Below are 23,404 nucleotides of genomic sequence, written 5' to 3' on the forward strand. Positions count from 1 at the left end.
CAGGTTTCTGGGCTGTCGCTGAGAAACACGGAGCTTGAGCTCCCTCCAAAGATTCTCTATTGAGTTTAGGTCTGGAGACTGGCTAGGCCACGCCAGAACCTTGATATGCTTCTTACAGAGCCACTCCTTGGTTATCCTGGCTGTGTGCTTCGGGTCATTGTCATGTTGGAAGACCCAGCCTCGACCCATCTTCAATGCTCTAACTGAGGGAAGGAGGTTGTTCCCCAAAATCTCGCAATACATGGCCCCGGTCATCCTCTCCTTAATACAGTGCAGTCACCCTGTCCCATGTGCAGAAAAACACCCCCAAAGCATGATGCTACCACCCCCATGCTTCACAGTAGGGATGGTGTTCTTGGGATGGTACTCATCATTCTTCTTCCTCCAAACACGTTTAGTGGAATTATGACCAAAAAGTTCTATTTTGGTCTCATCTGACCACATGACTTTCTCCCATGACTCCTCTGGATGCAAAATTTAAATCAATGTATTGTTTTATGTGATTGATTAGGCAGGATGATTTTCACATCATTTTGAAGAAAAAACTTTAGGCGACTAAATGCATTATTCAGAAGTCTTATGGACACATATATAGTATGTGTTTTGTGGCCTTATTTCAGAAATGTTCATTTTTAGTTTTTTCAATAACCATGCATAAACATTATTTTCTCAAAAATACAAACATGTACATACATGTTGCCTCACATATTATGGTAGCCCTGTTTGTGCTAAACAGAGTGTAATTATACCTTTGTCATTAACATGTTTATAAGCAACTGAAAAAAGCACAAATGTAAGGGCATGTCAGAACATCTCAAGGACCCCAAAAACACCTTAGGCCCCCAGAGGGTTAAGGTGGAGAATATGTTTAAGATTGCTCCTGCTGATCGATTGCTCCTGTCTGCCTCTCTGCCTGCTGTGAGTTGCTTCGGTGCTGTAAGCTCCGTCTTAGCCTCGTATTTCTTTGTTTTGAACCATCATTTACTACAATTTGTAGTTTATACTAAATACAGCTTACCCAACATCTCAGATTGACATCGCTAGCTTCCGTTACTACTAGCACAACACGCTAATTCGCTACTGCTAGCCTGTTAACGCGCCACCCGTGCGCTCAGCTGTTTTATTTATTTATTTTTCTCTCGCGCCTTTGAGTTAATAAAAGCTCAGGTAAGTAATAATCAGTCAACAAACACGGTGAGTAATGTCTTGTCCTGTTATTGTCACCTGCACTTCATGTCACATGTTTAGCATAGGCTTCTCTGTTGGCAATGTAGGATTTATATGTGATAAATGCAAGGAGTCAGTTAGGCTGACAGAGAAGATTTCAGAATTAGAGACACGCATCCAAACCTTAATTGAGGATAGTAAGAGTGCTAGAGCTTTAGATACTATTTTGGATGCGCCTAGCATAGTGAACTCTTTACATGATTCGGTTCCAGCTGAAGTAGAGCCTGTGCAGCCGGGCAAATGGGTGACAGTGAGGGATCGCTCTAGTCGCGGATCAAAAAACCACTCTTCCGTTCCGATTACCACAACAAATCGATTTGCCCCGCTCAGTGAAACACCCACTGAGAATTCTGTTGATTGTGCCCTAGTAATTGGTGATTCGATCACACGGAACGTGAAAATAGAGACACCAGCGAACATAGTCACATGTTTGCCGGGAGCCAGAGCGCCTGACATCAAAGCAAATTTAAAAGTGCTGGCTAATGCTAATCGTAAATTCTCTAAGATCATTATTCATGTCGGCACTAATGATGTTCGACTCCGCCAGTCGGAGATCACCAAAATTAATATTAAAGAGGTGTGTGAACTTGCAAGTACGATGTCAGGCACTGTAATCTGCTCTGGCCCCCTTCCTGTTCGCAGGAGTGAGGGGATAGTCAGTAGATTGTGTTCACTGAATCGCTGGCTGTCTGAGTGGTGTCCGTGTAATAATATAGAATTCATAGACAATTGGAAAAGTTTTTGGGGCAAACCTGACCTGTTGAAAAGAGATGGTATTCATCCCTCCTGGGATGGTGCTGCTCTTCTATCTAGTAATATGGCTCATAGTCTTAGAGCTCAAACATGACAAATTGGGCACCAGGTCAGGAAGCAGACAGACTGGCTAAACCGACCGTCTGCTAGCGGCCTCGCGTCACCCAGGTCAGATAAATCCCATCACATAGAGCCTCTTTCACCTAACTATCATCATATAGAGACTGTGTCTGTTCCCCGATTTTGGAAATCCAAAAAATGTTTAAACCTATCTAAGGTTACTCAACTGTAAGATTTAAATGTACATGTATCTTCCTGTTCAGGGAGACTCACTTGGTTGTTGTGACCAGTGATCTCCCGGCCGTGAATAAAACTTCATTCTTGCAAAGAGCAACTTGGGAGTCGTGTCAGGTATATGCTGCGCTGCTGAGGAATAGAAGTACTAATGTTCCTACGCTCAAAAGACCAAAGCAGAGACAGTGATAGTATAGAGAAGCCCTCGGGGTGAGGCTGTAATACTCTCAGTATTAATTATCCTGTGTCGGATCAGCTGACACCTGAGAAGGTCGGTGAGAGTGTATAGATGCTAAAGACCTGTGTGCTCATGTGTGATTTTATAAACCGACTGTCTGCTAACGGCCTCGCGTCACCCAGGTCAGATAAATCCCATCACATAGAGCCTCTTTTACCTAACTATCATCGTATAGAGACTGTGTCTGTTCCCCGAATTTGGAAATCCAAAAAACTTTTTAACCCATCTAAGGTTAAAAATTTAATTGATGTTCAACAAATAAAAAACAGCTATAATACAGACGAGCAAATGCTAAAGCTTGGGTTGCTGAATATTCGATCGCTTACTTCAAAAGCACTCATTGTTAATGATATGATTTCAGATAATAACCTAGATGTGCTGTGTTTGACAGAAACCTGGCTAAAACCAAACGATCACATTACTTTAAATGAATCAACACCGCAAGATTACTGTTATAAACATGAGCCTCGTCTGAAACGCAAAGGGGGTGGTGTTGCTGTAATTTATGGTAATAGTTTCAAAACCACTAAGAAATCAAGTTTTAAATATAATTCTTTTGAAGCATTGGTGCTTAATGTAAAAATATATAGTGTAAACGATAAATCACGTTTGAGATTTGTGCTGGCTACTGTATACAGGCCACCAGGGCACCATACAGACTTTATCAAAGAATTTGCGGACTTTCTATCAGAATTAATATTGACTGCAGATAAAGTACTAATTGTTGGTGATTTTAATATACACATCGATAATGAAAAAGATGCATTGGGTTTGGCATTTAAAGACATTGTAAATTCAATTGGAGTTAGACAACACGTGTCAGGACCTACTCATCGTCGTAATCATACTCTAGATCTAATATTATCACACGGAATAGATGTTGATGCCGTTGAAATTCTGCAGCAGAGCGATGACATCTCAGATCATTATCTAGTCTTGTGTAATTTGCATTTAGCCAAGGCTGCAAAGCCAACTCCGTGTTTCAAATATGTGAGACCTATCACTTCTGCCACTAAAGATTGCTTTATTAATAATCTTCCTGATCAGTTTCATCATCTCAGCATCCCAGATAGCTTAGAAGAACTTGATATTACAACAGAAATGTTTAACTCTCTCTTTTCCAGCACTTTAGACACAGTTGCTCCGTTGCGCTTAAAGAAGATTAAAAGAAAATAGTCCAACGCCGTGGTACAACGAGCACACTCAGGCCCTTAAGAGAGCAGCCAGAAAAATGGAGCGCAACTGGAAGAAAACAAAACTAGAGGTATTTCGCATTTCATGGAAGGAGAGCTCGATTGCTTACAGAGAGGCTTTAAAAGCTGCTAGATCTGCTTATTTTTCAAACCTATTAGAAGAAAATAAACATAATCCTAGGTATTTATTTGAAACGGTGGCTAAACTAACGAAAAATAAAGCTTCAAGCACCGAAGTTTCCAAGCAACACAGCAGTAATGATTTTATGAACTTCTTCACTTATAAGATTGATAATATCAGGGACAAAATTATAACTATGCAACCGTCTACTACAGTATCGCATAAGGCAGTGCATTGTAGTCTCCCTGAGGAAAAATTTGATTCATTCGTTGCTATAGGAGAGGAAGAATTTACTAAACTCGTTAAATCATCTAAATCGACAACATGTATGTTAGACCCTATACCGACTAAGCTACTGAAAGAGATGCTTCCAGAGGTCATAGATCCTCTTCTTAATATCATTAATTCATCTTTGTCTCTAGGATACGTACCAAAAACCTTTAAGCTGGCTATGATTAAACCGCTTGTTAAAAAAAACGCAACTTGATCCTACAGAATTAGTCAATTACAGGCCGATCTCGAATCTACCTTTTCTGTCAAAGATATTAGAAAAGGCAGTATCTTCACAACTGTGTTCCTTTTTTGAAAGAAATGATATCTGCGAGAATTTCCAGTCCGGATTCAGACCGTACCATAGTACCGAGACAGCTCTCGTTAGAGTCACAAATGATTTGCTCTTATCATCCGATCGTGGTTGTATCTCGCTATTAGTGTTACTCGATCTTAGTGCTGCATTTGACACCATTGACCACAACGTTCTTTTAAATAGATTAGAACATTATGTTGGCATTACGGGAAATGCACTAGCATGGTTTAAATCATACTTATCTGACCGTTATCAGTTTGTAGCAGTAAATGATGAGATGTCTCATCGATCACAAGTTCAGTATGGCGTACCACAAGGCTCAGTACTAGGACCGCTGCTGTTCACTCTGTACATGCTACCATTAGGAGATATCATTAGGAAACATGGAATTAGCTTTCACTGTTATGCTGACGATACTCAGCTGTATATTTCTTCAAAACCTAACGAAACTTATCAATTCACAAAATTAACAGAATGCATAGCGGATATAAAAAATTGGATGACTCGTAATTTCCTACTTCTTAACTCTGAAAAAACAGAGTTTCTAATTATTGGACAAAAAACTTCCTCACGTAATAACCTAGAATACTGTCTAACACTCGATGGCTGCTCTGTCAAGTCTTCGTCGTCAGTTAGGAACCTGGGTGTGCTCTTTGATACCAATCTTTCATTTGAAAGTCACGTGTCTAGTATCTGTAAAACTGCATTTTTCCATCTTAAAAATATATCTAAATTACGCCATATGCTCTCATTGACAAATGCGGAACAATTAGTTAATGCGTTAATGACCTCAAGGCTAGATTATTGTAATGCTCTACTGGGTGGTTGCCCTGCACGCTTAATAAACAAACTACAGCTGGTTCAAAACGCAGCAGCTCGAGTTCTTACCAGAACCAGGAAGTATGACCATATTAGCCCAGTTCTGTCAAAACTGCATTGGCTCCCTATTAAACATCGCATCAATTTTAAAATATTGCTGATTACTTACAAAGCACTAAATGGTTTAGCTCCGCAGTACTTAAGTGAGCTCTTAACGCATTATAGTCCGTCACGTCTATTGCGATCTCAAAATTCCGGCCAGTTACTAATACCTAGAATATCAAAATCGACTGCTGGCGGTAGATCCTTTTCCTATTTAGCACCAAAACTCTGGAACAGTCTTCCTACCATTGTCCGGGAAGCAGACACACTCTGTCAGTTCAAAGCTAGACTAAAAACACATCTCTTTGACCTAGCTTTCACATAATACATTATAGACTTCTATAATTTAATGTTAGGCTGCATAGATTAGGTCAGCCGGAACCGGGAACACTTCCCAAAAATCCTGATGTACTCGTTACATCATGAGAAGAATGGCATTTACGCTAATTTTAGTGTCTGTGTTTATCCCGAGGTTTTCCTGCAGCCTGCCGGATCCGGGCCGTATCCAGATCTGACGAAGGACCTTCGCCTGGACCGATGACAACGCAGTGCTGAAGTGCCAACTAGTCTCTCCCTATGGAGGATCCCACTACCACTATACAGATAAGGCGTTGTCGGGAAAATCAGTTTCGCGTTCCTACCCCAAAGCAACAAAATAAAATAAAATTCTTTATCAAAATTTATAAGGAAAGACAAGTACTTTGTTTAGGCTTGGCTTGTAGGGAATTCCAAACCTGCGTATATTCAAATGCACATAACTATAGAACCCATTCTAAATGCGCATGTGAACGCCATCAGCGTTTCTCACAGGTTCGCGTTTAAAGTCTGTGTAGAGGGAATGGTAATAACAAATTACCCCTAATTTAATAACAAATGATCGTTGCGACGGAAGCAAATCAATCAAAAATAACTTTAGATGGAAATAACTTAACTCTGCTATAAAGCCAAAACAATCTCTGTCACCTTAAATTATACGCTTATCTCTGTAAAGCTGCTTTGAAGCAATCTACATTGTTAAAAGCGCTATATAAATGAAGATGACTTGACTTGACCTATGGTCATGAGCTGTGGGTCATGACCGAAAGGACAAGATCCCGGATACAGGCGGCCGAAATGAGCTTTCTCCGCAGGGTGGCTGGGGGATCCCTTAGAGATAGGGTGAGAAGCTCTGTCACTCGGGAGGAGCTCAGAGTAGAGCCGCTGCTCCTCCACATCGAGAGGGGTCAGTTGAGGTGGCTCGGGCATCTTTTCCGGATGCCTCCTGGACGCCTTCCCGGGAAGGCGTTCCGGGCATGTCCCACCGGGAGGAGACCCCGGGGAAGACCTAGGACACGCTGGAGAGACTATGTCTCCCGGCTGGCCTGGGAACGCCTCGGTGTCCCCCCAGAAGAGCTGGAGGAAGTGTCTAGGGAGAGGGAAGTCTGGGCATCCCTGCTTAGACTGCTGCCCCCGCGACCCGGCCCCGGATAAGCGGTAGAAGATGGATGGATGGATGGATATGGACAAGAAGCCTGTGAAATAAATATGCATTGTTTATCCTTTAAAAAAAAAATCACAAAAATATAACTTTTCATTGACGTATACAGTTCAAAATGGGTTGAAATCTCATTAGGAAATAGATGTTTTTCTCTAATACACATTAATGGCACCCTTTTATTCAATACTTTTTGCAACCTCCTCTTTCCAAGATAACAGCTCTGAGTCTTCTCCTATAATGCCGGATGAGTTTGGAGAACACCTGACGAGAGATCAGAGACCATTCCTCCATACAGAATCTCTCCAGATCCTTCAGATTCACAAGTTAAAGGGGTCATATAATGGAACATGCACTTTTACAAGTTGATTGTACTGAAATGTGTGTTGGTAGTGCCTGTACACAACCATCATATAATGATAAAAATCCATCCAGTGTTTTTTTTTTATCTTATATGTTTTCCAATCTCTCAAATCAAGCCGTTCGATTTTGTGACGTCACACGGTCGGACGCCCCTCCCACGATTGTTGATTGCCAGCAGCGTTTCAACACAGACCCGCCCTCGCTCGTGAGCTGTCAATCATCATAGTCCGCGTGGACATTGTTGATACGCTGGAGCACTGTCTATGAGCAGAATGGCGTCTAAGCGATTGTGGTGTTCTGTTCTTGGGTGTAATAAGGAACACAGCATCATTTTGATGTTCCTAAATCTGAACCGCTGAAGACGCAGTGGCTGAGTTTGTTTTCGAAGGGAATATTCCCCACGATCAACGTCAATGCTTTCATGTTTGCGAGAATCATTTCATCAGACTGCTTTACAAACAAGGGTCAGTATAAAGCTGGTTTTGCTAAGAAGCTGCTCCTGAAAAAAGGATCGGTACCAACTATTCGTGTTCCTGCTGCACCTCCAGAAGAAGTGAGTGTAACGTTTTATTAACCTTTATATTAATCTTTATATAATATTTGCAAATCGCTTGCTGCACGCTTCACGATGAATGCGGCTGTTTGCACTCAGGGTACATTACGGCATGTTTTCTATGTACGACGTTCTCAATATAATTAATAATCCCACGTTTATAATGAACAACGCATTATGGTTATTGTGTTATTACAAACGGTGTACGCACAGAACAGAGGGGCGGGGTGAGCAAAGCTCATTATCATTTAACCCTTTGATGCGCACACTATGGATACCCCTTCTAATGCACAACATGGGTCTAAAAAGACCCGCATTCATTTCCTATGTTATTTCATGCATGGCTTGGCATTTTTTTTTGTTTCACCTTTTGAAATCACTTTATTTGAGCATTTACTATTTCATGATCTATTAATTTCATGATTTATGAATATAATTTTTATTTTATTTTATGATCACAAATTCATATTTTAATATTTTTTTATAAGTTTTGTGTTAAAACATCAAGTTTACACATATGGGTCTAAAATGACCCATCTATGCAAGCGTGATAAAACAAAAGAATAAAGAAAACTTTTTGTTAAAATAACCAATGTCACAGTTGTTTAGATCAACACATTTACTGTAACACTTGAAATATGTTTATTGGCCACTTTGTCACACATAACACGCATATATGCCTAACCGATAACACTGAAATTGAACTGTAGAGTAGTGCAACTGTAGGGGGATCTCCTCAACCACCACCAATGTGCAGTATCCACCTGGATGATGCGACAGCAGCCATAGTGCACCAGAACGCCACCACACACCGGCTTATGTGACCGATAGCATTGATTTATGACCACAAATAAAAATGAATAACGGTACAAGGTTTCTGCCCAACAGCGACAATATATACTTTTATATATAACTTTCTATTGCAAATTTTATTTTATTGACCTAGCTAACATTAGATAAAATAGAATGTCGACGCAAGCTAGCTAATGGTATTGGACATGTTTCTCTTTCACACTAGTAATGGTTTTCAAGGTCAAGGTAACCTTAGCCTACAAGGCTATATCTATATTTTTCTGTAACAAAAAAGTGTTTTAAATAAAACTTACATGCATGAAAAATACAAAAGCAGCCGTGTTGAATTGTGAAATGTGTGGCAGATGAATAGTTTTCTGCAGTAAATATATTTATACATATCAAAGGTTCCTATACGGGTCATTTTTGACCCATGTGTGTAAAATGGATGTAGAAATACAAAAATCGTGTTTGTTTATAAAGTAAGAAAGGAAAAATAAACATAATGATTTTTGAAAATCAAAAACAAGATATTTAATGAACACCTGGATTAATAAATTATAAAATACATTTATTTCAAAGATTCAGCAAAGAAACATGAATACGGGTCTTTTTAGACCCATGTTGCGCATTAGAGGGGTAGTGACACAAAAACCATTTTTATTCGAAAAGTAAGAAAGGAAAAATTTAAAATATTTATTTGTAATGATCTAAAACAAGTTAATTGAGGAATACCTGGAATACTGAATGATTAAATAAATTTCTTGCAAAGATATAGAAAATGAAAACTCAGTCGGGTCTTTTTAGACCCATGTTGTGCATCAAAGGGTTAAAGACACATGCGCTTAAACGGCGTGCTGAAAACAGAGCTGTTTTTGACCAGGTAAAATGAGTGTTTTCTTACAATACTATTGAGAATTTTTAGTATATTACAAACTTTTTATTTAGACCCTAAAGAATCATATTAGCTTGTACAAAAATGGCATTATATGACGCCTTTAATGTTGGCGCTTCTTCTCTTCAGTTCAGCCCACTCATCTTCTATAGGGCTCAGGTCAGGGGACAGGATGGTCATGGCAGAAGCTTCATTTTGTGCTCATTGACACATTTTTATGTTGATTTTAATGTTTGTTTTGGACCGTTGTCCTGATAGAAGATCCAACCACGGCCCATTATAAGAGGCGGACAGGTTTTGATTTTGTATCTGTTGCTATTTGCTAGAATCTGTGATGCCATGTGTCTGAACAAGAAGTCCAGGACCTCCAGCAAAGAAATAGGCCCACAACATTAAAGATCCAGCAGTATATTTAACCGTGGGCATGGTGATTGTGATTTTTTTTTTTCCTGTTCACACCAAAGCCATTAGTGGGTTTGCTGAAAAAAAAAAAAAAATCTTCATTTGACCACAGAACTCACAGAATTTGTTTTTGAAGTTCTAGTAATGTGACTGAATATGCTGGAGTTTGTTTTTGGATGAGCGAGAAGGATTTTTCCTGAAACCCTCCCAAACAACATGTGATGATGTAGTGGCGGTTTGAAATTGTATTTTTATTTATTTATTTTGGCCTTGATGGTGTATATGGGAACTTTTCAATGCTTTAGCTATTTTCTTACAGTCGCTTTCTATTTTGTGAAGCTCAACAATCTTTTGCTGCACATCAGAATTATACTAGGTACTACACATACAGAACTAAAACTATATTTTTCTCACTGTGATGGATGATTAAGGGAATTTGGCCTTTGAGTTTCCTCATATTTATACTCCTGTGAAACGAGAAGTCTAGACAATTTCATGCGTCTAGTCACCTGGTCTTCTCTGAAACACATGAAAGTGAACTGACATGACAAAATGTCTTTTCTTTTGTGCTTTTTTTCTCTATGTTCAATGATCTGTTCGTTACTTAAATATCATCTTTATTATTTTACATTGATGTTAATTTACAAAGCTTATAGCTACAGGAAACTTTTCCTTTCATTTTTCAGGAAATTGAAAGTTAAGACCTTGCGTAACAGGTAGGCTAGGCAACTAATTTGCACATAATTTGCACATAATTTGCACATAATTTGCACATAATGAGTCAGAGTATTGGTAAAAGGCTCTTGTAAATTATGTTTATCCTCACAGAACACAGCATGATTTAAGTTTCTAAATATTTCCCAATATTTTATTTTGATAATATATTTATACAGGATAAAATTGGTCAGATTTTCCACCTTCCCTGGTTTCCCCAATGATGATGGCCCTAGTGTGTACATGCAGTGCATAGAATCAACTTTCTATGCTTGGGATAAACAAAGTTTTGAATAATATTCTTGATTACTTGACATATACTGCATAAATAATTCTTGAAAGAATAAATAAGGGAGCACTGGCTCATGTCCTTCACACCGAAGTGTCGAAACTGTTAGCAAAAGTTCTGTAGAGCCAGTCCCTTTATCACAAAGCGAGTCGGGCTTTTACAGTCGCTACTTCCTCGGTCCAAAGAAGGAAGGTTCGCTTTCGTCCGGACGGACAACATGTCAGTGGTGTCCTATATAAATCGCCAAGGTGGACTCAGGTCGAGCAACCTGCACACCATGGCCAAAAACCTCGTTATATGGGCTCAGCACAACCTGCGCTCGCTGAGAGCGGCGCACGTGCCAGGCATTCTGAACCAGGGTGCGGATATGTGATGGTGATGATGACGACGATATCATCATGTAATTGACTGAATCCCTGATCTTATTCAGTGTCTAATGCTTTGATTATATACGACTTGTGGTTTTAATATTGTTTTATTCATAATAGAAGTCATTTGATTCTACAGCATGTCTAGCAGTGTTTATCAAATAATGTACTTGGTTTTTAATAACTACTTAGTGCACAAAAACCTTTCATCTATGGCATTACTTATACACACACATTGTTGAGAGTCATACACTGATTCTTGATGTCTAAGTAATAATGTAGAAGAAAAAGTTTAATGCACTAAATGTTTTTTTAAAATCCTTTATATTACTTGATAGAAAACATTGCTCTCATGCTGTAAAATGAAATGGCTTCTATTATAAAACAATATTAAAACCACAATTCCTATATAATCAAAACATTAGACACTGAATAAGATCAGTGATCTCATTTTCTCATGGCTGTTTTAGCTACAACAATTGTGCTTTATAAACACACAGTCATAGCAGCCAGAGAAATTTTTATATTAAAGCGTCAAGGGTCAAGAGTCCAACTAAAGCAAACGCTAACCACCATCATGATGACTTTAAAATGCAAAATATGATTTCATTAAAACGGAAATTAAATAAAGTAAATCTGGTTAGGTGAAGCTGGTAATAAGTGTACGGCCATTTCACCTTTTTGTTTGGTTTATTCAAACCAAAATCCAACGACTGCCCAACGTTGGAGCTTGACGTCAAACAAACACTGGATTTAGACATCAACCCGACTTTCATTTTCAACCAAAATCCAAAGTCTGACCGACGGTGTAGTCTATATCCTGTGCCTGCTGGGATCAACATCATGACATCTTGACATCAAATAAATGTTGAATTGACATCAAATATCAACAAAGCATGACATCAGCAGAGGTCAAAATCTTGACATCAAATTGACATTGACACTTTGACGTCAATATAACTTAAATTTTTTACCTATTTCGTGACATAATTTTGACATCCATGTTGATGTCATATTGATGTTAAATTGACGACAAGGTGCCCGCTGGGTAATTACATGCAACTAGCCTAAACAGAACCCCAAACCTAACCCTATAGTAAGGCCTGCATGCTGTTAATTAATATTACAAGAAGGCAAACATTGTGAGCCTTTGGGTGCTTTTTTTCTCTTTGTTCAATGATCTATTCTGTTTGGTTATTTAAATATCATCTTTATTATTTTACATTTATGTTAATATACATAGCCTATAGCTATGGGAAACTTTTCCTCTCATTTTCAGAAAATCGAAAGTTAAGACCTTGCGTAACAGGTAGGCTGGGCTATATTACCAGTATATCACACGGTGCTGCTGCTGCTGGGAGCTGAAGGCAGAGAGTCTCGCATTTTACACCTGCGCACGCACACACTGTGACACTCTTCATTTATCGGGTAAAACTTGTGATATGCAAATAATCTAACAATTTTGTATAATATATTTGATTTACATGGTATTTACACATTGTTCTAAGGTTTGTCCCTTGGAAGATTGGTCTTTTCTCGATGCAAGGGCGGCGGCTGAACCCCAGGCAGTGCAGAAGAGACTCGACAACTGTGAGTTTGTTTGTTTGTTTAATCCCAAGATCGCAATCTCGATTCAAATACACACGATCTTATTCCTAAATGACAACAATTCAACTGTGTCTATTAAACCTTTGACATGCCGATGATCACACAATCAAACTTTCAGATATGTATTTTGCGCTGCCATTGAGAAAGCAGTTGTCATGTAGCCTATAGTAAGAACTAGCTTCACAAACAGGCTTTTCAACCACACAGTCATTATTTCTGTCTTGCAATTGTTTAAATTGCAGGGGCAGATCTACAGGCCCCTATTGACAGCTTGCACACTGTCAGAATCAGGGAAATACATTATTTATTTATCTCAAATAATACAATTTTCTAACATTTAACGTTTCTTCGCGCCAATATCTGGATTCCAACTAGCTGAAATGGTTAAATCGCTATCTATGACACATTTAAGAAGGAACATGTCTAAACAAAGATGACAGGACGCCGTAAGAACTTGACACTTTTGTGTTTTGACAGAGAATTAACTCTTAAATTTAAAACCCAGCTGACTCCGAGTAGTTTAGAAAATACATAGGCTAGCCATACAAGGTAAGCTATGGTTTTTAGTATGGCCCGCCGTGGCAGGGTTATGCAATATTTGCATTCGAGTAAGGGGTTTTCTGAAATTTACATAAGCCACATGTACTGTATTAGCAATGTCAGGTTGTCCATACAGGACTCATTGTGATTTCTCTTCCTAATATGGTTGTTATCAGGACCTTGGGTTGGATCTCTCTCTCCTGCTTTGTTTTTGGTCCTTGTCCCAAATGGCAAACTTCCTATGCACTTACAGTATACAGTCTTGTGGACTTTCAATTAGGGTTGCCAATTTCTGGAAAGGAAAATAAGGGACAATAGTGGTGATTTGTATGAAAATTAAAATAAGGGACACTTAAAATATTTGTTCTGTACCACACAGTGCATGTCATTTAAGTATCTGCGGTTAAGTATGTGTATATGTCACATAGAGGTGAGGATGCAAATGCAAGTAACAAATGTAGATTTATTTACACAAATAAATCCAAAACAGTAATCCAGGATCACAGGTAGCAAAGACAGGTGACAGTGACAATGATCCGACAGTTAACAAAACAAAAGACAATGCTTATATACAGATCTAAATGAATAACAGGTGTGCCGGTGCTGATGAGGTGGTAATCAGTTGATCAGTCCAGGTGATGACAATCAGCACAAAACCATACACACACACAAACGGACCACGGTTAGCCAACCGTGACAGTACCCCCCCCCCCCCCCCCCCCCCCCTCCATACCGAACAAAAGAGTCCAGGTGGGTGGAGGAACGGAGGAGGACCTGGGGGAGGGACGGAGGGCTTGAAAACCAAGGCGGAGCCGGTAGAGCAGGAAGCCAAGGTGGAACCGGCCAAGCAGGAAGCCAAGGCGGAACTGGCCGAGCAGGAAGCCAGACTGGAACCGGAATCCAAGGGGGCGCTGGAGGCAACAGGAACCTGCGTAGAAGGAGAGACACGAAAGGCCTCACGGCCAGGTTAGAGGGTTCAGTAGTCGCAATCTTGGATGAGGCAGAGAGTTCAAAGAGCTCGGGATTGGCCATCTTGGGCCAGGCAGAGAGTTCAAAGAGTTTGAGATCGGCCATCTTGGGCCAGGCAAAGTGTTCAAAGAGTTCGAGATCGGCCATCTTGGGTAGAGCAGAGAGACTAGGGAACTCAGGAACGGTCATATTGGCTAAGGCAGAGAGTCGATGGAGCTTGGGAACGGTCATGTTGGCTGACCTATAGGGCACAGAAAACTCAGTGGTGACCATCTCAGCTTTGACAGGACTCTCAGGAAATACAGATACATGCCTTATGGTCAGGAAAGGGAATTCAAGTTCAGCCAACTTGGTCGAAACAGGAAGCTCAGGGGACTCGGGTTTGGACCTTTCAGCCATGACAGGAACTGCCATCTCATGAACGGACTCAGGCGATTCAGCCATCTCGTGAACAGACTCAGGCGATTCAGCCATCTCGTGAACAGACTCAGGCAATTCAGCCATCTCGTGAACAGACTCAGGCGATTCAGCCATCTCGTGAACAGACTCAGGCGATTCAGCCATCTCGTGAACAGACTCCGGCGATTCAGCCATCTTGTGAACAGACTCCGGCGATTCAGCCATCTCGTGAACGGACTCCGGCGATTCAGCCATCTCGTAAACGGACTCAGGCGTGGCGACGGCCATCTTAGGAACTGGATCGAGCATGGCGACGGCCGTCTTGGGCACTGGTTCGGGCAAAAGCTCATGCAGGCTTGGCTCTACAGCCTGCATAGCTTGTTGCTCACTACTCCCCCCCAAAAAATTATTAAGGTGAGACCTCCTCCTCGATCTCATCTCTAAGGAAGGGAAATCCGCTCCCACACCGTTGAAAACCCTACTCATCTCGGTCGACAACGCTTGAAATGAAGCACAACATGGGTGCCGGTTCTCCCATATAGCAGTTCCCCACAATGCCGCTCGACCAGTGAGCAGAGTCAATACAAACGCCACTTTAGAGTTCTCCGTCTCGAACATGCTGGGTTGCCTGGACAGATACATATCACACTGATTAATAAAGTCTTTGCAAACGTTGGGCTCCCCCGCATATCTCTCTGGGATAAGTAGGTTCATCTCCCCCGCATTTCTCTCTTGGATAAGTAGGTTCGTCTCCGTTCGATCACTCGACTCCGTAGGTGTGAGAGGAACTGGTGGTATAGGTGTCGCGGTAGAACTCTTCAGACCCTGGATCTGTGTCGCCAGTGCCCGTGCCGCGCATCTCATCTCGGTGTCTCTCTCCCGACGCTGTTCTCTGCGAGAGGCGTCGAGATTAATAAACTTCAAGAGAGCCGCGGTACTTGCTGCATCCATGTTTGGTCGGATCATTCTGTCACATAGAGGTGAGGATGCAAATGCAAGTAACAAATGTAGATTTATTTACACAAATAAATCCAAACCAGTAATCCAGGATCACAGGTAGCAAAGACAGGTGACAGTGACAATGATCCAACAGTTAACAAAACAAAAGACAATGCTTATATACAGATCTAAATGAATAACAGGTGTGCCGGTGCTGATGAGGTGGTAATCAGTTGATCAGTCCAGGTGATGACAATCAGCACAAAACCATACACACACACAAACGGACCACGGTTAGCCAACCGTGACAGTATAAAAGGTTCTCAGACAAACACATTTGGGTCATTCCGTGTCAAAATAAAAAAAAAATCAGAAGTTTTCTAGGCTAAATTAATTTATTTTATTTTGTTAAAAGAAAAATTCTGAAGAAAAGCCAATGAAAGAAAGAAAAGCCAAAATGAAAGAAAGCCAAAATATTTATGTGATGGATGTGTAACAGTAATTTACTGTTTTGTTGAAGGGGGTCAGAATGATCATCTGTTTTCACCTGAGAGTCCGATTACAGGGGGTAAAAATGACTTTAGACCAGCATCATTATTTTATTTTTACACAGAGATTGGTAGATAGTGAAACCTTTTGATTTAAACAATCTTTGTTTCATTATATTGCAACGGTGAAAGTTCAAAAAACTAATATTTCAACAAATAATGTTGAAAATGTATCTTGTTTTTCAACACAACTGAACATACCTGAGTGTGTCCAAAGTTTGTGTGCCTGTAAAGATATTTCAATAGCCTTCTCTATTCTCATTCTTAATAAACTTTTGTTTTGTAATCATTTTAAAGGCCCGTTATGGTTCAATCCCATATAATGTGGGTCCATGTTCAGGTTGTTGAATTTTACCTATTTTCTACGGGACAAACGTACTCGGTTACTAACGTAACCTCGGTTCTCTCTAGAAGAGGGAACGAGTACTGCGTAAGATATATTACGTTAGGGGAAAATCCTTTTTCTGCGAGATATTGAAGCCAAAAATTATCCTTAATTTTGTAATAATGCAAAACGCGTTGCGGCAGCATGCAGACATAGGCGAGACAGCTCGCGCGCCTATTGGCTGCTCTGCGGCAACTGCAGCAGCCTATCGAGCGAGGCCTGGCGTGACGCCAGACCCAATCAGGGCACTTCGCGCCCGCTGCGTCACGTCCCGCCGAAATGGGCGTGGTCTAGGCCTATAAATACCGCTCGCAGGCAGCTATTATCTGGTTTTTCATCATCGAAGCAACCAGAGCGTGTGCATGCACGGCAAGATACGCAGTACTCGTTCCCTCTTCTAGAGAGAACCGAGGTTACGTTAGTAACCGAGTACGTTCTCTTACGAGAGGTCTCTCGTACTGCGTAAGATATCTTACGCTAGGGGACCCAATGCAAAACGCCGTGCATGCTGAGATCTGACACCAAAGACCCAAGGGCGAAAGCCCGGGGTACATATAGTGCACAATCACTCAGGGAACTCACAGGGAGTCCAGGAAGAGGGAGGGGCGAAGCCGCACTCTTCCACATATGGTAGCGTCGCTGAGACGCGAATTTCATCATACAGACAGGGCGGGGTACGGCCTGAACTGATGGGGGAATGTGGGTCTTACACAGTTTGCCCAGGCACATCTCGTGCTGCTACTGTTTTACTGTCGAACATTGAGCTGTGCTCAGTAGACGCAGCATTCTGAGCTGACGCATCAGGTCAGATAATACTGGTAAACTTAGACCGACAGCAGCCTGGCCTGCAGGGCGGGAACCTCTAGGTTATAAAACCTTATAAATGTAGACGGGGAGGCCCAGCCTGCCGCCATACAAATATCTTGCAAGGCAATCCCACTTGACCAGGCCCACGAAGAGGCCATGCCTCTCGTGGAGTGCGCTCTGACACCCAACGGGCACTGCATGCCCTTGGAGGCGTATGCCAGCGCTATAGCATCAACTATCCATCTGGATAGGCTCTGTTTCGACGCGGCTAGTCCCTTAGAACGTCCGCTAAACGAAACAAAGAGCTGCTCCGTCTGTCTGAAACCAGACGAGCGAGACACATAAGCTCGTAATGCCCTGACTGGGCAGAGGAGGCTCGCGTCTCTTTCCTCATCAGGGACGGTAGGGCTGACAGGGAAATAACCTGCGCCCTAAACGGTGTGTTGAGGGATTTCGGAACATAACCGTGCTTAGGTTTGAGTATAACTTTTGAGTCATTAGGCCCAAACTCCATGCACGCCGCGCTCACAGAGAGCGCGTGCAGATCCCCTATGCGCTTCACCGAAGCGAGAGCCAGCAAAAACACCGTCTTAAAAGACAGGTGTTTCAAATCGATTGACTGTAAAGGCTCAAATGGCGCACCTTTCATGGCTTCCAGAACCGTAGAAAGGTCCCATACGGGGACTGAGGGAGGTCTGGGAGGATTCAGTCTCTTAGCCCCTCTAAGGAAGCGGATGACTAAATCGTTCCTTCCTATTGACTGACCAAGCGTTGTTTCTGAGAACGCTGCTATAGCCGCCACATAAACTTTGAGCGTGGAGGGGGCCCTGCCCCCATCCAACAGCTCTTGTAGGAAGGAAAGCACCTCCGCCACACCACAGTCTGTGGGTGACACACCACGGGCTGTGCACCAGCCCGAAAACACTGACCATTTCGAGGAATAGAGTCGTCTCGTAGACGGAGCTCTAGCCTGCGTGATCGTGTTTAATACTCCTTCAGGGAGTCCAACATGTACCCGTTGATGGCCCAGACATGAAGGGACCACAGTTCCGGGTGAGGATGCCAGATCGAACCGTGGGCCTGTGAGAGGAGGTCTCTCCTCACTGGTACTGGCCACGGGGCAGTACTTGCTAACTGCATCACGACTGGGAACCAAGGTTGGTTTTTCCAGAACGGTGCCACCAGCAGTACTGAGCATCCTTCTTCCCTGATCCGTTCTATCACCTGAGGCAGGAGAGAGACGGGGGGAAAAGCATAGAGCTCACACATGGGCCAGCGCGCTCCTGCTCTTTGAGAAAAATTCCTGACAGTGAGCGTTTTCTTGAGACGCAAACAGGTCTACTTCCGCTCTGCCGAATTTCTTCCACAGCAGTTGGACTGTCTGTGGGTGTAGAGACCACTCGCCTGCCGGAACATTGTTCCTGGACAGTCTGTCCGGTCCTATATTCAGGAGCCCTGGCACGTGCGCTGCTCTGAGCGAGCGCAGGTTGCACTGAGCCCATACCAGGAGGCGTTCTGCCAGCCTGTACAGGTTCTTGGACCTGAGGCCGCCCTGGCGATTTATGTAGGACACCACAGACATGTTGTCCGAACGGACCAAGACGTGGCGTCCTTTTATCTGGGGACAAAAACGCGTCAGCGCGTTGTCTACTGCCAGCATTTCGAGGCAGTTTATGTGCAGGAGCTTCTCCCGTTCCGACCACTGGCCGAAGAACGGTCTGCCCTCGAGCAGCGCTCCCCATCCCGTGGTGGACGCGTCCGTGGACACCACTTTCACCCTCGAGGAAGTCCCCAGGCTTACACCTAATTGGTACCAGTCGTTCGCTCTCCAAGGTTTCAGAGCTGTGACGCACTTCTGATTGACCCTGAGGCGAAGCGAACCGGATGCCCACGCTCTGCGTGGGACTCGCGCTTTCAGCCAAAACTGCAGCGGGCGCATGCGTAACAGGCCCAGCTGGAGCACTGACGATGCTGAGGCCATGAGACCTAGCATCTTCTGAAATTTCTTGAGCGGGACAGACGCGCCGCAGCGAAACGCGTTCGCTGTGTGCTGAATGTCTACCGCGCGCTGTGGTGATAGTCGCGCTATCATGGACAGCGAGTCCAATTCTGTGCCCAGGAAAGATATCTTCTGACTGGGTAACAGAGAGCTCTTCGCCCAATTGACACTGAGACCCAAATCCTCGAGGTGATCGAGTAAAATGGTCGTGTGTTCCATGAGCACTGCGCGAGATTGCGCTAGAATCAGCCAATCGTCCAAATAGTTCAGCACTCGTATGCCTCTCATTCTGAGGGGTGCGAGCGCCGCGTCCATGCACTTCGTAAATGTACGGGGTGCCAGGGACAAACCGAATGGCACGACTGTGTACTGATATGTCTGGCCCTCGAAGGCGAATCTCAAATATCGCCTGTGACGTGACGCTATCTGTATTTGAAAATACGCGTCTTTCAGATCTATTGACACAAACCAATCTCCTTGGCGAATCTGCACAAGGATTTGTCTGGTCGTGAGCATCCCGAACTGTCGCTTCACAAGCACTTTGTTCAGTTGCCTTAGATCTAGTATGGGTCTGAGACCCCCGTCTTTTTTCGGTACCAGGAAGTATCTGCTGTATAGCCCTCCTTCGCTCTGAACTTGAGAGAGAGGCTCTATGGCCCCTTTGCTCAATAGTTTCGTCACTTCGGCTCGAAGTAAATGTGCTACTTCTGTTTTTACCGTGGTCTCGACGCGCGCCACATAGCGGCGAGGGCGTCGGCGAAACTGCAGCGAATAGCCTCTTTTTATAATGTTCAGCACCCACTTCGAAACCCCGGGCAGCTTTGCCCATGCGTCTGCATGGATAGCTAGGGGTTGAATACGAAGCGCGCTCCGCTCGCTCAGCGATGGAGAGGCTTCGGCGTGCTGCAACACAAGCATCGCGCTCGTGACATTTGAGGCATGGGGCGCGCTGATAACAGCGGGCAGATTGCCCGCGCTCGACTCCTCTGCGGTGGTCAGCCGCGAGGGGGAGGGCTGGGCGGTTCCCGTGGGAACTGTCATGTCTGTGTGTGGATGTGGGCGCGGGACAGCGGGCACATTTATCACACCGAAAACATCGTTCGCTTGCGTGAAGCGAGTGCACGTTGGTTTCGTTTTTACAGAAACCGTGAGACATGCACAACGCGGTGTTAGTGGGCACTGGGTAGTGGGCACTTTCACCATGTTTGAAGTGCAACCGATCTGAGTCGGTTTTATGTGCGCGAGCCCTGTGTGACAGGCTGTGCTTGTGTGTAGGGATGGGCACTGGGCAGTGGGCCACGTGCAGCGGGGCGGCGACCGGATGAGCGGGAGCGCGGTCTCGCGCTTCGGGCCTGGACCATGCCCATTTCGGCGGGACGTGACGCAGCGGGCGCGAAGTGCCCTGATTGGGTCTGGCGTCACGCCAGGCCTCGCTCGATAGGCTGCTGCAGTTGCCGCAGAGCAGCCAATAGGCGCGCGAGCTGTCTCGCCTATGTCTGCATGCTGCCGCAACGCGTTTTGCATTATTACAAAATTAAGGATAATTTTTGGCTTCAATATCTCGCAGAAAAAGGATTTTCCCCTAGCGTAAGATATCTTACGCAGTACGAGAGACCTCTCGTAAGAGAACTGTTCTGTATGGCTTTCATATGGAACGCTTCATTGATGCCTTAAATACGGGACGATTCCATTTTATGGAACGGTTGGCAACCCTACTTACAATGGGTGCTGCATGTGTGTGTTCGTTAAGTTCATGAGGCCGCAGGCCGCAAACCAAATGAGGTCCCAATTGTTATTTTAGGTTTCAGAAGGGTGTTCGTGAGTGCCCTCTTTGCGGTCGATATGCGATTTATTTCACTTAAACTGTGGTAAAGAATGCAAACACAGCACGAGTGTCACTATGGGAAGCAGAAAGTGAATAAGCGTAAAAGTTTAAACTTCACATCTCCGTTTCCAGCTCCTCCCTGACTGCATGCGGCAGCTCTCGCCGTTCAGTTACATCCAGCCGCAGCTGATGTCGAACATACTTTGTGACTAAACTTCAAAATAAAAGACATGAAACATAAACATGAAGCCAAACCAAATGTGACAAACATAGGTTGTGTAAAAACTACTGTATTGTTCATGCCTACCCTAGTATACAAACAGTATATTAAATTATTATTTTTAAATCATACCCTCATTGGGTGCTGAGCCCCCATAATATTGAAATCCTAAAATCGCCCATGAATTGAAGTCTTTAGTATTGAGTCATTGGATAATTTATTCAAACCGATTTTTTTTCAAGCACCGAAGGTGCGGAGGCACCTATTGTAATCGTTAGTGTTCTTATTCTTCTTTTTCTTCTTCCGACTGGGAGTCTATGGCAGCCCAATGAACCGCTTGCGGGAAAGTTATGAAATTTGGCACACTGATAAAGGATATTCTGAAAAGTCACCATGGCAAATTTGGAGTCTCCAACTCAATCCCTCTAGCGCCACCAACTGTCCAAAGTTTCACTCATATTTATGCTAATAACTTTTGAACCGTAAGGCCTATCAACAAAATTATTTTGTCCTCTGATTCCTTGGCTCAAGACGATTTGATTGCTCATTTGCTCGTCATGGAAATTTTTCTGCCATTTTGAATTTTTTCGGTTTGTCCGATTTGCACGAATATTGAACCAGATCATCTTCAGGCAGTGCTGACAAAAAGTTATGGAATTCGAATTGATTCGTCAAACCGTTTTCGATAAACGCTCAAACTAATTTTACGTAGCGCTTGCGAAAACAGTCGTAGGGCTGTATCTCCGCAACGGTTTATCGTAATCAGACCTAGAGCCCTGCACGGGCCTCAAATCTAGGCCCGAGCCCGGCCCTGGCCCGAGACGCTTAGGCCCTAGCCCGACCCGTGTCCGACAGCTCATCAGAATTATTAGCCCGAGGCCAACCCGAGGCCGTTTTTTTTTTTTTTTTTTTTTTACAGCGGCAGACTGCCATTAAACTATGTCCGTTTTTTTAGTTATGTTTCTTTTCTTTTCATTTCTTTATTAAGCTAATTTAGACAAATGTTGGGAGCATTAAAAAAAACAACAAAGACAAGCAAGCCGAGCCAACAGCGAGTAAAACATGTTTGATTAATTTAGCCTCTCAAATCAACGCTAATACTTTACTTAGCTACAATAAAATCCATAGATGTAAAACACTTCAAGCATATCACACAGACAGTTAGTTTAATGTTTATTTATTAAACCACAGTGAGTACATTTTTTTGAAATACTGAGGCAGGCTCAGGGTGCTCGCAAACGAAATGAGCAATAGTCAATCTAAACAAATTAAATTAAATAAATCCAAAACAAACTTGCAGGTCATCTTACCTAAAAAAATGCACCACAGAACATGGCCATTTTTTTCTCCAGTAGTTTCCAACAGTTAAACGAAAATAAAGTCCAATCAAACGAAAAGTTTGAATAGTCTCTTACAGAGCATCGTGGAGAAAAAGAATAGCATCAACAGTGGAAGATTTTAACCCAGTCCTCTCTTCTATCACTCGCGATTTTTCTCTTAATATTCTCCATTATTTGCATGAGGTGAATCGTTGGTTTAGCTGACGGGAAACCACCTGTGTGTGCGCGTGCGTGCGACTGTCATGTCAATCATATGTCAGTGTAAATAATTATAAGATTATGAAAGTTATGAGGTTATTAAATGTCTTTCTATGTTTGTTTTTCTATCGTCGACGTCAACTTCTCATTTTTTTTTTTTATTAATGTCTAAAAATATAAAAATAAGGATAACTCAAAAAAGGCCAGAGGCCCGGCCCGCATGTGAACTATGACGTGAAAATTGGCCCGAAGCCCGGCCCTAGGGGCGTAAAAAAAGTCAGGGCCGTCGGGCTCGGACTGAAATGCAGGGCTCTAATCAGACCAAACTTGGTACATGTCATCACAAGCATGACCTGAGGCTACATGCTGCGTTTCAGCGTAGCGCCACCTACTGGTCCGGAGATATGAAAAATGGCTATTTTTGCTTACAACTTCTGAACAGTT

General features: G+C 43.0%; 1 protein-coding gene across 1 annotated transcript in view; it reads left to right on the top strand.

Moving 5' to 3' along the window:
* Positions 1–12,644: 12,644 nt before the first annotated feature.
* Positions 12,645–23,404, top strand: part of LOC311296815 (sterile alpha motif domain-containing protein 9-like) — a 29,219-nt gene continuing 18,459 nt past the window's right edge. The window contains 1 exon segment of the mRNA XM_084418736.1: positions 12,645–12,773. The gene's annotated coding sequence lies outside the window, so the exon portion shown is untranslated.

The sequence above is a fragment of the Rutilus rutilus genome (assembly GCF_951802725.1).
Source record: "Rutilus rutilus genome assembly, chromosome: 1".
Taxonomy (NCBI): domain Eukaryota; kingdom Metazoa; phylum Chordata; class Actinopteri; order Cypriniformes; family Leuciscidae; genus Rutilus; species Rutilus rutilus.